Here is a 15,349-nt window from a genome sequence, read left to right as displayed (position 1 = left end):
CTCACTCCTTTCAAACCCGTAACAAACAGATCGTTGTTGTGGGCGGTATGCTCCTTAGAAGTAAAGATGGTGGGAGTTTGCCTCACACACTTGGGACATGTTAACAGGAGAGAACAGTCCCTAAATAAGGACACCATGGCTTGGAAAAGTAGAGTGGCAGTGAAAAAGAGGAAAGCTGTTGGCAAGATGGAATGACACATTGGCTACAACAATGGCCTTGAAAATGGACCAGCAGGACTGAGCAGTGTTGTACATAGGGGTGCTGTAAGTTAGAACCGAATGGATGGCACCTAACAACAAGAGCAATAACATAATCTTGCCTTCCTCAGAATGTCAGAGGTGGAATCATAGCACAAAGCTTCTTCGGACTGGCTTCTTTCAATCCGCAATGTAGTTAAGCTTCCTCCATGTCTTTTCATGGTTTGACAGCTCATTTCTCATTATCACTGAATAACCTTCCATTATATGTACTGTGGCAGTTACATAATCGGTCTACTTGTAAAGGGGTGGAGTCTAGCCTGTCAATCAGGTCATAACCAATGAAACCTCTGTATGGGATGGTCTTATCCTGAGAATTCTGAGAACTCCTGTTTTCCTCCCTGGAGGTGGGACACACACGCTCTGCTTGTCTTCCTGCTGACAAGCCACATGGAGACCCCTGATGGAAACAGAGCCCTGGAACTGGAGGAGCTACATGGAGACTCACACCAGTGCTGAGATGCTTCCACCACCACTGCATCCACAAGACTTTCCACCCACTGGCCTGTGATCTTGCTGCATTTGGTGTCATTGCCTGTGTTTGTGTTTCATGAGTCTGAAGAGGAAATTATAAACTGCTATTGGACATATGGGCTAATATTGGACTTATGGACTTGATCTGGACTGGGCTGGGATGTTTTCTTAATGTACAATTACTGTTTGATAGGAAGCTCTTTCTTACACATGAGTGTCCTGGATTTGTTTCTCTCGTCAAACCAGACTAACACATCTATGTACAAAGTTGTCTGTCCATTCACCTACTGGAGGACAGCTTTGTAGTTCCAATATTGGGTGTTTATGAATAAAACTGCTTTAGACATGCATGTGCTGATTTTTATATAGACAAATGCTCTCATCTCATTTGGGTAAATACCTAGGAACACGATTGATGGATCATATGGTAAGCTGATTTTAGATTTGTAAGGAACTGCCAAACTCTTCCAAAGCAGCTTCACCAAAAAAAAAAAAAAAAAAAACCTTTATCTGAAATTGATTATGGTAATAATTGTACAATTCTGTAATATGTTTCAACATTGAATTGTATGATACATGTATTGTATATTATGCTATTAAAACTGTTTTAAATGGTTTTAAACCTCTAATTAGTTCTTTTAAATTTTTTTTTTAAGATTTTAGGAGGGAAAGAAAGAAGCAGAGAAATCAATCAAGAAAAGACTACATGGGATAGAGACATCTAACCAGCCATAGGGGGAAAGAGGAACAGGGAAACATACTCTTACAAAGAGAAAACTGGTCAAAAGATGTGAAATGGTTGTTTTCACACATTTGGACAAAGAGCATCAAAAGGCTATAGTCTCTGAGAAAGACACAGAAGAGCAGCTGTTGTCACTGTGTGTAAAGCCTGGAGGAGATTTCAACACATGCTCAGGGCTGGGAACACACAGAGCGGAGAGTGCATGCTGAGCTCAGGAGACAAATGTTGGACGTGGCAGTGTCTGAGATGACTAAACTGTATAGGACAAGGAGAGCAGCTCAGCAAAGGCAGAGCTCCAGAAACCTCAAGGGCTGTCCCCTTGAGAACCTAGCCACACACACAGAGTGTGAAATTCCACATCGACAGGGGAGGGGTGTAACAATCCCAAGGAACCACAAGTCAAACTACTCCCAGAAACACAGGTGACAGAGACAATTTAATGGGAAAGCAGTTGCCTTTTCAACAAATGGTGTTGAAACAATTGGATCTTCAAATGCAAAAGAATGAAATTGGACCCCTACCTCACTCCACATACAACAATAAATTCAAAACAAACCAAAGACCTAACTTAAAATCCAAACTATAAAACTCTTAGAAGAAAACGTGTAAGGGGGACTTCCGGGAAGATGGCGACGGAGTGACACACACCAGAGGGACTCCGCAGAATCCAGCCCAGGAGAGTTGCTCAGAGTGAAATTCAACGCCACTGGATCGCAGGAGGTGCATCATAAAGATAAGTAGGCACAGATCCACGGGGTTTTGAGGGGCTGGGGGCTTTTGGCTTACCTCAGTGGAAGCCGGCTGGGGCTCGACCCTAGTCCAGTTGCCGGATCTGCCCAAGCCGGGACCATTTGGAGCCTGTAGCAGGGCTTGGTCTCAGCACAGCCACAGTTTTTCCCTATCTGCCTCAGGGCAGGAACAGGACTCTTGCGGCTCCACCGGCAGGGATCGGGGTTCATCTACATTGTTGCTTCTGTTTGCGTCTCTGCTTTATATTCCCACACAGCCTTGGAGGGCTGCGCAGGGGCTTTTTCAAGGCACAGCCGCAGCCGCAGCCGCGCCGCGTGGTCTGAGCAGGGAATAAACCCAAACCCCCACAGCTTCATAGGCAGGGATCAAGCTTCAGCTACACGGCGGCGTCTGTTAACATCTCTGCTCTCTGTCCCCCCTCTCTGCTCTCTGGGGGCGGCTCGGCAGTTTTCTTGCGACCCTTCTTGGGGCTCAGCTGCAAACTACCGCTGGGGCTTGGGGCAGGGAGTAAGCCCTTGTAGATCCACAGGCAGGGAGTGGGACTCAGCTACATAGTTTCTTTTGCTTCCCTCGCTTCCCTGTACCCCTGCACAGTCTAGTCTCACTTTTTGATTTTTCTCACCCCCCTTGTTCCTGCCCTGCTCTCTCACACTCCATTGCGGACTTACGGGCACTCCCATTGCCCTAGGGCATTTGCGCCTGGGTCACGCCCAGCTAGGTGAGCTCCACCCTGCATAGATAGCCCAAGGCTAGGGTAAGGCCTGCTTGCTCTCCAGGGGATACTCCTCAGACTTCTCACCAGGGAGTTCCTGCCTGTGTACCTGGGGACATAAGGCAGCTCAGCCAACACTTATCAATATTCAAACCAATAGCGGGAACTTCAGCCCAGCCTCTGCAACACTGGTGCAGGCAGTTGATCTGCCATCTGGGGCACTCCCCTAATAGGGAAGCCACAGAAGATAAAGTGGTAGGTTAATCCCATAGCAAAATCAGCTGTAGGCAGATCGAAGAAGAATTCCTATAAGTCTTCCAGAGAGAGACTAGAAAATGGCACCTGGTCCCTCAAAAACAACTCAACGCAAACAGCCATCACCCCCAATGACCTCAACGAAAAAACAAGAGAAACAAAAGGCAAAGGAAGAAGATGTCCTGAACATAACAACATACATAGAAGAAGCAGACATTGAGATGCCATACAAAGAAGCTCTCAGAATGGTGCTTGGAGCGATGCAGAATATGAGGGAAACACTACAGAAAAAGGATGAAATGATAGAGGATATAAAAGACACATACCAAAGGAAAATACAGGAGCTTGAGGAGCAGGTAATGAAACACAATAGCAGAATCATGTTCCTTGAGAATCGATTGGAGGAATCAGAGAACCACATCAGTGGCGTGGAGGACAGCCAAGCAGACTTTAATAAACGTGAACAAAAATCTAATAAGAGCATCAGAGAAGCCGAAGAAAACCTAAGAGCTATGTCTGATGCTATGAAGCGGAACAACATTAGAATTATTGGCCTACCAGAGGAAGACACAACAAAGAAGTCATCTGCAATAATAGCGAGAGAATTCTTGGAGGAAAACTTCCCCAGCCTAATGAATGAAAATCAAGCAACCATCCAGGAGGCTGAAAGAACACCAGCACGACGGGACCCCAAGAAGAAATCACCAAGGCACATAATAGTTAAACTTTCAAACTTTGAGGAAAAGGAGAAAATCATGAGAGCAGCTAGGGAAAAGCAAGCAATCACATATAAAGGTTCCCACATAAGGATATGCTCAGACCTATCAGCAGAAACTATGAAAAAAAGGAGAGAGTGGAGTAACATATTCCAAAAATTGAAAGAAAACAACGCAAATCCAAGAATACTCTATCCAGCCAAATTATCGATCAAGATCGATGGAGAAGTAAAAGTCTTCCCAGACAAGGAAAAACTCAAAAAATATGTTACAACAAACCCAGCATTACAAAAGATCCTCGCCGACTCAGTATGGGCAGAAGAACACTCACCAAGCACAAATAAGACACCAGCACATAGAACAACTTCACCCAGAGCACAACAAAGAGAAAACAGACCCCAAGATAGCAATGACTTAAGGATGGAAAGAAGTCAAGAATGATACACACACAAAACACACACTAATGAGAAAGGAAAGTAGGAAAACTCCCAACACAAAAAGTATAAAATGGCATCACAGAGTCCGCACATGGAGATAATAACCCTGAATATCAATGGCCTGAACTCAGGCATTAAAAGACTGAGACTTGCAGAATGGCTTAGAAAACACAACCCATCAATTTGCTGCCTACAGGAGACACACCTCAAGGCTACAGACAAAAATAGGCTGAGAATCAAAGGCTGGAGAAGGACCTACCAAGCAAACAGCAACACAAAAAAAGCAGGGGTTGCAATCCTTATCTCGGATAAAATTGACCTCAAAGTGCAAACCATAAAAAGAGATAAGGAGGGACACTATATAATGCTCAAGGGAATCATAGACAATGAACCACTAAGCATTGTAAACATATATTCCCCGAATGAGAGACCAGCTCAATACGTCAACCAAACACTCCAAAAGATTAAGAAAGAAATCACAGACTCGACAATTATAGTGGGTGACTTCAACACACCACTCACTGAGAAAGATAGATCACAGGGAAAGAAACTCAACAAGGAGACTAGAGAGCTAAACTCCACAATTAGACAATTTGACCTAATAGATATTTACAGAGCTTTTCATCCAAATACAAAAAATTTCACATTCTTTTCAAGTCCTCATGGCACATATTCGAAGATAGACCACATGCTGGGGCATAAGGCAAATCGACATAAATTTAAGCACATTGAAATAATACAGACCTCTCTCTCTGACCACTGTGCCATAAGACTGGAAACCAACAAAAGGAAGACAAAGAAAATAAGAGCAAATAATTGGAGGATGAATAACTCTCTACTGCAAAAGGAGTGCATACTGGTGCAGATCCGAGACGAAATCAGGAAATTTCTCGAAACCAACGAAAATGAGCACACGACGTACCAAAACTTATGGGACACAGCAAAGGCAGTCATCAGAGGAAGGTTCATAGCAATACAAGCACACCTGAGAAAGGAAGAGAGACTCATGACGGATACGCTGACACAAAATTTACAAAAACTAGAGCTGAGTCAGCAGGACAACCCTACTAATAGCAAAAGAAAAGAAATTATAAAAATCAGGGCTGAGATTCAGGAGAGGGAAAATTTAAAAACTTTGGAAAAAATTAATATCGCTAAAAGTTGGTTCTTTGAAAAGATAAACAGGATCGATAGACCATTGGCAAACCTAACCAAAGAAAGGAGGGAACAAATCTCAATAGCAAGAATAAGGGATGAAAGAGGGGTCATTACAACAGACCCTAATGAAATCAAAAGGATAGTTACACAATACTATGAAGGATTGTACACCAATGAATTCAACAATTTGGAAGACATGGACAAATTCCTGGAAAAACAATCCCTCCCTAGACTATCCTCAGTGGACATCAAAAATCTCAACAGACCCATCGCAATAGAAGAAATAGAAAAGGTTATCAAGGGATTACCAACAAAAAAATCCCCTGGACCAGATGGATACACTGGAGAATTCTACCAAGCATTCAGGGAAGAACTAATACCAATCCTACACAAACTTTTCCAGAACATAGAAAAAGATGGCAAACTCCCAAACTCCTTCTATGAAGCTAGTATAACTCTGATACCCAAACCGGGCAAGGATCCCACAAGAATCGAGAACTACAGACCGATATCCCTAATGAACATTGATGCAAAAATCCTTAACAAAATACTAGCCAACAGAATACAAAAGTATATAAAACAAATAATTCACCATGACCAAGTGGGATTCATACCAGGGATGCAGGGATGGTTCAACATACGAAAGACCATTAGTATTATTCGTCACATTGACATGAAAAAGTATAAGAATCACATGATAATATCAATAGACGCAGAAAAAGCATTCGACAACATCCAACACCAATTCCTGTTTAAGACACTAGCGAAGATAGGAATGGAAGGAAAGTTCCTCAAGACAATACAAGCTATATATGAAAAACCAACAGCCAAAGTGGTAGTCAATGGAGAAAAGACTAACACAATCCCACTGAAAAAGGGAACCAGACAAGGATGCCCCTTGTCTCCACTCCTATTTAATATCGTGCTGGAGGTTTTAGCTAACAGCATAAGGCAAAGAAGTGACATCAAAGGTATTCGTCTGGGGAAGGAAGAGGTGAAACTATCGTTATTTGCAGATGATATGATTTTATATATGGAAAATCCCAAAAGTTCCACAAGGGGAGTACTGGAAGCAATAGAGGAGTTTGGCAGAGTCGCAGGATACAAGATCAACAAACAGAAGTCCATCGGACTGTTATACACATGAGATAAGACCACAGAAGAAGAGATCAAAAAGGTGGTACCCTTCACAATAGCCAAACACAAACTGAAATATCTAGGGATACACTTGACTGAAAAAACAAAAGATCTATATAGGGAAAACTATAGAACACTATTACAAGAAACCAAGAGCGACCTCAACAAATGGAAGAATATTCCGTGCTCTTGGATTGGGAGACTTAATATAGTTAAGATGTCAGTTCTGCCAAAGGCACTATATAAGTTTAATGCTATCCCGATACAATTACCATCATCTTTCTTCAAAGAAATGGAAAAACTGATTACCAACTTCATATGGAGAGGGAAGAAGCCCAGAATTAGCAGAGAACTCCTCAAGAAGAAGGACACCGTGGGAGGGCTTGCTTTACCTGACTTTGGCACATACTATACAGCCACAGTTCTCAAAACTGCATGGTATTGGTACAATGACAGATACTCAGACCAATGGAAAAGAACTGAAAACCCAGAAATAAAAGCATCAGCATACACACAGCTGATCTTTGACAAGGGCCCCAAAAAGATCAAATGGGAAGCAGATGCCCTCTTTAACAAGTGGTGCTGGAAAAAATGGATATCAACATGCAGAAAAATGAAGCAAGACCCTTATCTCACTCCATGCACAAGAATAAACTCAAGGTGGATCACAGACCTTGAAGTTAAACCCCAAACTATTAGGGCCATCAATGAGGGAATTGGGACCAACTTGAGAACTTTGGCGCAGGGAATACACAGGCTATCAGAAATAGGGAAGGACACAAACACAGAGGAGGCACAAATCGACAAATGGGATATACTGAAGATAAAACACTTGTGTACATCTAAAGAATTCACCAAGAGAGTAATAAGAGAGTCCACAGACTGGGAAAACATCTTTAGCAATGACACATCAGACAAAGGCCTTATTACTAAAATCTACAGTACTCTGCTAGCTTCCAAAAAGAAAAAAACCAATAGCCCACTTGAAAGGTGGGCAAAGGACTTAAACAGAAGTTTCACAGGGGCAGAAATCCGAATGGCCAACAAACATATGAGAAAATGTTCCCGATCTTTAGCCATTAGAGAAATGCAAATTAAAACAACAATGAGGTACCACCTGACACCCTCAAAGGTAGCCCAATTCAAAAAATCAGAAAGCAACAAGTGTTGGAGGGGCTGTGGGGAGACAGGAACTCTCATCCACTGCTGGTGGGACTGTAAGTACGTACAGCCACTATGGAAATCAATCTGGCGATACCTAAAACAGATGGAAATAGAGTTACCATATGACCCAGCAATCCCCCTACTGGGCATATACCCAGAAGAGGCAAGAAACAAACCAAGACCAGACATCTGTGCTCCAATGTTCATTGCGGCACAGTTCACAATTGCAAGGAGTTGGAAGCAACCCAAATTTCCATCAACTGACGATTGGATTAAAAAACTGTGGTATATACATACAATGGAATACTACGCATCACTAAAGAGCAGTGATGAACGTATGAGGCACATAGGGGCATGGGAAGAACTGGAGGAAATCATGCTAAGCGAAGTAAGTCAGGCACAAAAGGACAAGTACAACATGAGTCCGCTGAGGTAAGAATTTAAAAAAAATTTTTTTTTTTAAAAAGCAAAAGTGGCACAGGGAAAAAAGCTACTGTATACAAACATTTTAGGGGTGAAGACGGGGTAGTATGGAAGAGACCAGACCAAAACCAGGGATGTACATGGTAGACAATGGTGGAGGAGGTGGGGAAAGGAAAACAAAAGGATGAATACAAGGAAGAAAAGGGTAGTGGGGTCATAGGGCATTAATCCACCCAAGGGGAGGGTATTGTTTATATCTCCACAGGGAAAGTGGGACCAGACTTCAACCCAGTGTCGCAAGGTGTGAACGCAATATCCCGGTGTGGAGGAGGGAACCGGTGGAGAGGTCTGGGAGGCTGGCCCCAGCACCATAAATTAAGTGGATTCCTGCCCCTCCCCCGAAAAGAATTTTTTCCAAAGGACGACATTGACTCTGCAGCTCTGGGAGATGGACATATTTGATCAGAGCACACGGGAGCAGATGAAGGGGCAGGAGGAGAGAGTGGAGCACAGCCTGGCCCACCAGGCCGTGATGATGATGTTCCTGAGTAGAGCAGCCAGTCCACAGAGAGAACAACATGGCTGGCCCCACTATGAGACATGATGCCCCTCAGTGACTAAGGGCGATACAGGGGACAGCACCGGAGACACAGTGTGGGAATTGCACCTGACCTGATCCCACCACACCGAGGCAAATCACTGGGGGAGTGCAGCGGAACAGCAAGGGAATGGAGTGGCAAGGTCCCCAGGGAATGCTGAAAGTGGACTTCGGGGCCAGGGCGTGGTGCCCCAACAGACTGGACTGGAAAACGCTCCTAAGGGCCAGCAAACGATCCCTGAACTAACTACAAGCTTTTCTCTTGTGAACTGTTTTATTCTGTTCTTTGTCAGTGGTTTGTTTTTGTTGTTTTGTTGTCTGGTTGTATACTGTTGCTTTGTTTTCCTCTGTCTAGTTTTCGTGCATGTTAGTGACTCCACAGGTCTGTCTGAATAGGACAGGCTGGATGAACTATCTTGAGGAAAAACAACGGGACCGACAGTTTTGGGGGGACTTGGGGTGGGGGGGTGGGGGGGTAAGGAAGTGGTGTTAACAAACCCAGGGACAAGGGAAAAACATGGGACCCCAAATGGTAGAGAAGTGGGAGTGGCAGGCCTGCTGGGAAATGATCAAGGGTAAGGTTGCTTAGAGAAGAGGTATACTCTAGCCCAGGTGGCGATGAAGCATGGTAGTAGGGCAGGAGGAAAGTCAAGGGAGATGGAGGAAAGAGCTAGGAGTCAAAGGGCATTCATGGAGGTCTAGACAAAGACATGTACATGCAAATATATATAGGAGGATGGGGAAATAGATCTATGTGTCTATATTTATAGGTCAAGTATTAAGGTGGCGGAAGGACCTTGGGCCTCTACTCAAACACTCCCTCAATGCATGAATACCTTCTTTTATTAAATTGGAACTCTATGATGCTCACTCTCCCGACACAATGGCTGGAGCCAAAGTGTGTGAACAAGTAAATGTGGTGAAGAAAGCTGATGGTGCCCGGCTATCAAAAGAGATAGTGACTGGGGTCTTAAAGGCTTGAAGATAAACAAGCGGCCATCTAGCTCAGAAGCAACAAAGTCCACATGGAAGAACACACCAGCCTGAGTGAGCGAGTGGTCCCAAAGGGATCAGTTACCAGGCATCAAAGAACAAAAAATCATATCATTGACTGCACACCTCCATGATAGGATCGCTGAAGACAAATGGGTGCATAAGCAAATGTGGTGAAGAAAGCTGATGGTGCCCGGCTATCAAAAGAGATAGTGTCTGGGGTCTTAAAGGCTTGAAGGTGAACAAGCGGCCATCTAGCTCAGAAGCAAATAAGCCCACATGGAAGAAGCACACCGGCCAGTGCGATCACGAGGTGCCCAAGGGACCAGGTATAAGGCATCATGCAAAAAAAAAAAAAAGATATAAGTGTGTGTATGTATGTGTGTATATGTGTATATGTATATATGTATGTATATATATGTATATATATATCATATTAAATGAAGGGGGAAGTGCAGAGTGGAGACCCAAGGCCCAAGTGTCGACCAATGGAGATCCCCTCATAGAGGGGTTTAGGAGAGGAGATGGGTTAATTAGGGTGTGAGGTAGTATCGATGAAGAACACAGCTTTCCCCCGGATCCTGGATGCTTCCTCCCCCCAACTACTATGATCCGAATTCTACCTTGCAGGGCTGGATAGGACAGAGGCTGTACACTGGTGCATATGAGGGTTGGAGGTACAGGGAATCCAGGGTGGATGATACCTTCAGGACCAAGGGTGTGAGGGACGATGCTGGGAGAGTGGAGGGTGAGTGGGTTGGAAAGGGGGAACTGATTACAAGGATCCACATGTGACCTCTTCCCTGGGAGAGGGACAGCAGAGAAGGGGGGAAGGGAGACTCCGGATAGGGCAAGATATGACAAAACAACGATGTATAAATTACCAAGGGCATATGAGGGAGGGGGGAAGGGGGAGGGAGGAGGGGAAAAAAAAGAGGACCTGATGCAAGGGGCTTAAGTGGAGAGCAAATGCCTTGAGAATGATTGGGGCAGGGAATGTATGGATGTGCTTTATACAATTGATGTATGTATATGTATGGATTGTGGTAAGAGTTGTATGAGTCCCTAATAAAATGTAAAAGAAGAAAAGAGAAAAAAATGATTAGGGCAAAGACTGTACAGATGTGCTTTATACAATTGATGTATGTATATATATGAACTGTGAAAAGAATTGTATGAGCCCCAATAAATTGTTAAAATTAAAAAATTTTTTTAAAAAAGAAAAGAAAACGTGTAAATCCTTATGATCATGGATTGAGATGGTTTCTTAGATCTGATATCAAAAGTACAAGCAACCAATGGAAAAATGTATAAGTTGAATGTCATCAAAAGTGAATATTTAACTTTTTTTAAAAAAATTTTAATCATTTTATTGGGAGCTCTTAGACATATTGTAATAATCCATATTTCAATGAGATCAAACATAATCTTATAAATGCTAGCACCATCAGGAAATCTCACCTGAGATATAACTATTGATCAGGAACAATGGAGAGGAACAAACTCAAGGAAACAATTAGAGCTCAGGTCTAATGGTCCACACAAACAACAGCCACCTCTAGCCTCAAACCAGAAAAACTAGATGGTACTGGGCTACCACTAACAACCACAGGGGCACAATAGAAGGTCCTGGGTAAAAAGGGAGGAAAACGTAGAACAAAACTTAAAGTCATGAAAAGATCAGGCTTACTTAGACCAATGGAAACTGGAGAAACCCGAGACTATTGCACAAAGACCCTTTTAAACTGGACTGGATCCACTCCCCAAAGTCAGCTCTTAGCCAAATAACAAATTGGCCTGCACTACAAGCAATAACACCCAGAAGCAGTGCTCCTTAGAACAATCAGTGCAGCGGGGAACTAGAGAGACAAAAACAGGGTGGAAATGAGAGTGCTAACATTGTAAGGATAGCAGCCAATATCGCAGAATAACCAAAGAAAACCAAAACTGCCATCGAGTCCGTACTGGCTCACAGTGACCCTACAGGACAGGGTAGAGCCGCCCCTGTGGGTTTCTGAGACTGTAACTCTTTTCAGGAGTAGAAACCCCTAACTTTCACCCAAAGAGTGGCTGATGGTTTTGAAATGCCAGCCCAATATGTAACCACTGTGCCACTAGGCCTGCTCTCACAACAATAAGTTATGTAAAAATTGCTGAATGGAAAACTAATTGGTCATCTCAACTTTCACCTAAAAGTGAAAAAAAATGTTCAGCAACAAAAATAAGGAGCGTTGGATACAGTACACCTACCGTCATTTAATCAATTCTAATTCTCAGTCACCCTATACAGGGTTTCCAAGACTATAAATCTTTACAGGAAGAGAAAGTCTCACCTTTCTCCTGTGGACTGATGGATTTGAACCACTGACCTAGCAGTCCAACATCTAACCCATGGTCTTACCCGGCCTCTTTAAATATAGTATAAACTCTCACTAGTAATGGTGCATTGATATTGGTTTATTAAACAAACAAGCAAAACCTCACTGCCAGTCATAATGGTTACATGTTGGGCTGCTAACCACAACGTCAGCAGCGTAAAACCACCAGATCCTCCAAGGGAGAAAGACGAGGCACTCTACTGCCATTAGAGTTACAGTCTGAGAAACCCACTACTCTGTCCTATAGGGTCGCTCTCATTGCTTGATTAGTTGTGGCAAATGTAGCATACTACTGTGATACGTTAATAATAGTAGAGCCTGTGTGCCGGAGTCTGCTAAAGGTGTCGATGGCAGTCAAGTCTAAAACTGTTCCGGGCATCACAAACAGGATGAAACTTAAAGGTCAAAAGGTTGGTCCTACGCAGCAACATGACAGAAAAAAAGCCTGGCAAATAGCCTCTGTGAAGATTCCAGCCAGGGAAATCGTATGAAGCTTTCCTGTGGCACAGGCATCCCCATCGGCTGATTCCATGCGCTACAGCGTTTTTCAACGTCCATGGGAGTAGCCAGCCCTCTACCAATTCCATCCCTGATCTGGGGACAACACTCAGGGGAGAGCAATCCTCGGTGAATCCAATGTAGGGTGTGGGTTAGTCAACCCCATTTAAGACACTCATATTCGGTTTTCTCTTTATAGTGACTCAGTTGAGATGACAGTGCCTTTTTCCGACCACAATAAATTGTGACCTTTCCCTGGGACAGCAATAGCAAACCTTTCCCTGTGTGTCGTGTAAGAAATTTTGGTGACTTGTGCCATTTCTTAGTTCACGAGTGCCCTCTTCTGTTGGCCTTGTGAAGTGCAGTTCCTTTACTGGATGTGGATTTGTTTCCAGTCCATCATAGCCCACTAGCACCTAACAGACCAACCTGTCCCTGGGTAAACCCAGTAGGGTCAAGTCAGTTCTGACTCATGGCAACAACCCGTTTTATACAGTAGAACTGCTCCATAGGGTTTTTGTTGCTGTAATCTTAACAGACTATCAGGAAGGCTTTCCTCCATCTTCCTCAGGTAACAAGTGTTAATTCTGGAGACAACAGAAAAACAACTATCTGTGAACACTCAAGAGTAACCAAAAGTAAGCAACTACTTCAAGGAGGAACTGAAAAGGAGGATATGGTCCTGGAGGTCTTTTCCGTGTGTATTGTTTTCACTAGTGGAGTCGATAAAGTTCTTTTTAAAAATAAAATTGAAGAACCAGAGGACAAAGGTGAGGGAAATTACAGTGGCTGGAATGTGAAAGGAAACCCTTAAAGAAGAGAGCCCAAGGGCTATGCACAAACTCTACCCAAATCTCAGGATGACCCTATAACACAAATGTACAAGGCAAATTCCAAGCAGCTTCATCGAAAACTAAACTGAAATGTGGGCCACCCACTGCGCTGATGACAGTGAGTACTGCTCTAGGGCCATGAGGGCACAGTGGGTTACCTGTTGAGCTGCTAAGCACTGGGTCTGCAGTTCAAAACCACCAGCTGTCCTCAGGAGAAAGCCAAAACTTTCTGCTTCCACCAAGATCTACAACCTCGGAAACGCTAGAGAGGAGTTCTATTCTGTCCTGTAAGGTTACTCTGAGTCGGAATTGACTTAATGGCAGTGGGTTCGGTTTTGGTACTGCTCTGAATGGTTTCTGGAAGAGGCGTGGAAATTTTGAACTTAAGCAGAGAAACTGTTTCATTTGATTTTCAACCTTGTTTTTCTAACAGTTTCCTCACGTGTTTGAACTTTTACAAAGCTATATCTTTTCATGCATTTATAATGTATTTTATTGTACTAAAATATAACTAAAATTCTTCCACTTTTAACCTTTTTAAGCGCACAATTCAATGACATTAATTATATTCACCATTTCCAAAACATTTTCATCACCTCAGAAACTCACTCCTCCTTCAGCAACACTCCTTTTCCCCTTCCCCTCAGCCTCTAGCAACCACCAAGAAGCTTTTCTAAGCATTTGCCTACTCTAGATATTCCACATAATTAGGATCTTATAATACTTGTCTTCTGTGTCTGAATCCAGAGCCCAAGAGGGCTTCTGGAGCTGACCCAGTGGCCACTCTCTCCCTCCATTCAGAACCCCAGCTTTGTCTGTTATTATGGGTTCAACTGTGTCCCCAAATATATCCCAAGCTGAATCTTGGTGTTTGTGAATATGACCTTGATTGGAAACAGGGTCTTTGAAGATGTTATCAGTTAGCATGAAGTCATATTAGAGGAAGGTGGGTCCTCATCCTCTGTGAGTGGTGACCTTGCAATAAGAGAAGAGACAGAGGAGATGGTCAGGACAGAGGCAGAGATTGCAGTGAGGTGGCCATCAGCCATGGGACACCTAGGATAGCCAGATGCCACCAGAAGCTGGAGGGAGACATGAAACAGATTCTCCCTCTGAACCCTCAGAATGAAATCAACCCTACCAACCTTCTGAATTGGTATTTCTGGCCCCAGAACCATAAGACACTGCATTTCTGTCCTTATAAGCAACCCAGTTTGTGCTACTTTATTGTGGCATCCCGGGGACATTCATATATCTGGTATCTGCTCCTCCCACAGAATGCCAGCTCGAGGGTACGCCTGGTTGGTCTAACATTAACCCCATCTCTCTGGTCTTTCAAGGCTCCAGACCAGGCCAGGGAGACATGAAAAGAAGCTGTGAAGAGCACGTAAGAGTCACAGAGGAAGCCCCATCAAGACAAGTCAGCACTACGGGCCCTTCAGCAGATGGACAGCAAGAGCTGAGTCTTCAGGGACAGCACAGAAGCTTGCCCAGCTGTGTGATTCAGCAACATAGGGCAGAGCACAATGCTTGCTGTGGGCGGTCACAGTGGTGATGGGAGTGATGGGGTGATAAGTACTGTGACCATGAGGAGAAGGGTAGAGATGGTGAGGCGTGGAGAATATGGGCATCCACCACCAAAGACAGCCTCATTTCAGTTCTCCAGCTACAAGAAATACAGACTTCAACTAATCAACCGATGTACCCTGAAAACCATAGCAACTAACCTTTTCAGCATCAGAGGCAAGCCTGTCTCAAAATGTTTATCTTTGCAAACCATTATCTGGTCATGCTGCCCATGAAAAGTCAACATAAAGCATAGT

Source organism: Tenrec ecaudatus, chromosome 3 (assembly GCF_050624435.1).
Source record: "Tenrec ecaudatus isolate mTenEca1 chromosome 3, mTenEca1.hap1, whole genome shotgun sequence".
NCBI lineage: Eukaryota > Metazoa > Chordata > Mammalia > Afrosoricida > Tenrecidae > Tenrec > Tenrec ecaudatus.
The sequence above is the reverse complement of the archived record's forward strand: the minus strand, read 5'-3'. Positions refer to the sequence as shown.